Below are 2,504 nucleotides of genomic sequence, written 5' to 3'. Positions count from 1 at the left end.
CCACAGGTTGGCTCAGCCCACAGGTAGCACAGCACTCGGTTGAGGCAAAGAACTAGCTCAGTAGCAGCACACTGGTCTGATCACCAGGGAGAAAAAAAGGAAGAAGCCAGCCCTGGACAGCCATTTGTCTCGGTCACCCCCCAATGAAGCTTCGACCTTTTTTAACTCCACCCACATGCTCCTTCAGGAGCTCAGTTGGCACAATAAACCTATCACAGGGATAGGAAGGAGAAATGTTAGCATTTGCCTACAACGTGGATGAAATCACATCACAGAGCTTGAATAATGAAGACACTGCTTTTGGAGTGGATTGATATTACCAAATTATCATCTACATTATCATCGACAGTCTCACAAAGTAGGAGTGGGACCTATTCTCTACACCCTCATTAGTATTAAAATATTTTAAAAATAGATACTTACCTGGCCGGGGAGATACCAGGATCACGAAGGTGGTTTTCCCAGGGCGAGGCTTATCCATTGCACTCCGGATGTGCTGACCCCTGCGATTTCCCCAAACGTGGGAAACTCGACTGCACAATTTGTGGTAGTGGGCGACTGCGTTCGTGCGCTCCCCTGAAAAAAAAGATTTAATTGTAATTTTTGTGGAACTTTGCAGAGCTTGTTTGTTTTTCATCTCACGGTTTATATACAGTTTGATTCATAACATTAGTTGTGATCTCCTCAATGTAACAGCTCCTCCCACTTTTGTCTGGGCTCCCTGTTTCCATCTGTGCCTCTCTCCTGCACCTTTCTATTTCCTGAACGGCAGTTTTGGGTAAATGCCGACCATTTGCTTTGCTACAGTTGAGTATTTTGAAGAGTACGTTTCTCATGGGCATTATTGTCCACTTGATAGACGTGTTTCTTTTTCACCTGTCGGTTTATTGCATGTGGTACTGTATTGGCTTGTGTGTTGCTGTGATATTGAAAACCTATGTCACCAGTACGTTAAATATTAGCAGGGCACCCAGAATAGACAGACTCAGTGGAGCTTTCAGACTAAGACAAGGAAGAGAGGACAGGAGAACTAAAAATTTAGCCACTGAAAGTCTATGAGTGTCTGTTATAGTGCTGGAAGACAGTAACAAATTCAACAAATGTAAGAATAGAGCAGGACTGAGCAGTGTATTACTCTGTCTCACACGGGATCACCAAGCCAATGGCATCTAACAACAACAATATTATCTGACTGAAAGCTGATGCCTGGGAGTGGATTCACTTCCAGGTTAATTTATATCTTTCATTTAATACTTAAAGGAAAAAAAGATTTGCATAAGTGAAATTTCCTAAAACAGAGGAAGCTAGAACAGACATTCACTACACTCCTTCCCTACCTTTCTCCATGTCGTCACGGGCACAATGGTGTGCAGAAGGAAGAGGGACCCCTTTCTAGTATGGAGCCAACACTCTATTAACCATATTTTCTTCTCCAATGGTGTTTCAAAATCAATCTATCTTATTAATTTGTCATGATGTCTTGGATAACCTGTGGGTTCAGATATTGTTTCTAAAATAAACCTCCCATTTCAGTAACAAATAGAAGCTTCACTAATTCCAAAGGTATTCTTATAGATGCAACCTACACAAACTACATACAAAAAATAAAACCAGCCAAGCTAACTTATGGTGACTTCATCGGTTTCAGAGAAGAACTGTCCTCCATCTGGCTTTCAATGGAGTCACCCTTTGGCAACGGGGCTTTTTTGGGGGGTGAGGCTGGGGAGGGTACTTCTGGGTAGATTTGAACAGCCAACATTCTTTGTTAGATATGAGCACTTAAACATTTGTGCCACCCAAGGACTCCTGAAGCTATATAAAAATATATTTTAAAAACTTGCAAAATGCTATATACCATGTATACTTTACTATCAGCTGACCTGAATATCAGCCGAGGCACCTAATTTTACCACAAAACTACATTAAAAATGTGCTGAAAAACTCAGCTTATACATGAGTATATACAATAAATAATTTAAGAATATGTTATAAAAACTCACTGAATACCACTCACCACTCTATACGTTAATGTTATGGCCTTGCTTTTGGACTAAGACTATCTTTGAACCCTTGGTACATTTAGCAAAAATGGTAATTTTAAAATAATAAAATAATGGTGGCATAAAAAATGATAATTCTCCTTAGGGGGAAAAATAACTGACAAAAGTAATTTCATTTTATTTATAAAATTCTTATTACATTATCAGTTTAATATCAAGTTTATTCAATTATGCTTCTGTGTTAGACAGGGTTCTCTAGAGAGATAAAACCAAATTGCTGATAATTTAATATATTTATTTATAAAGATAAGTAGATATATAACAAGGATAATTTAATATATTTATTTATAAAGATAAGTAGATATATAACAAGGAATGAACTGTTAAATCATATACAGTTAAATATATAATACAAGAAAGAAACAGTTAAATTATAAAACACTACAAATGGCTCAATTCAACTCACTGCCTTGAGAGAGATGTGAGAGACTAGCAGTCCTTCCA

General features: G+C 38.1%; 1 non-coding gene across 1 annotated transcript; it reads left to right on the top strand.

Annotated features, from left to right (window-relative positions):
- Window positions 1-415: 415 nt before the first annotated feature.
- On the top strand, window positions 416-579 carry LOC115872461. The gene has a single exon (XR_004047861.1). It is a non-coding gene; the product is annotated as a U1 spliceosomal RNA (small nuclear RNA).
- Window positions 580-2,504: the final 1,925 nt, after the last annotated feature.

The sequence above is a fragment of the Echinops telfairi genome, unplaced genomic scaffold (genome assembly GCF_000313985.2).
Source record: "Echinops telfairi isolate 266 unplaced genomic scaffold, ASM31398v2 ScPeMD7_7424;HRSCAF=8462, whole genome shotgun sequence".
NCBI lineage: Eukaryota > Metazoa > Chordata > Mammalia > Afrosoricida > Tenrecidae > Echinops > Echinops telfairi.
This window is presented reverse-complemented; position numbering and strand designations above follow the sequence as displayed.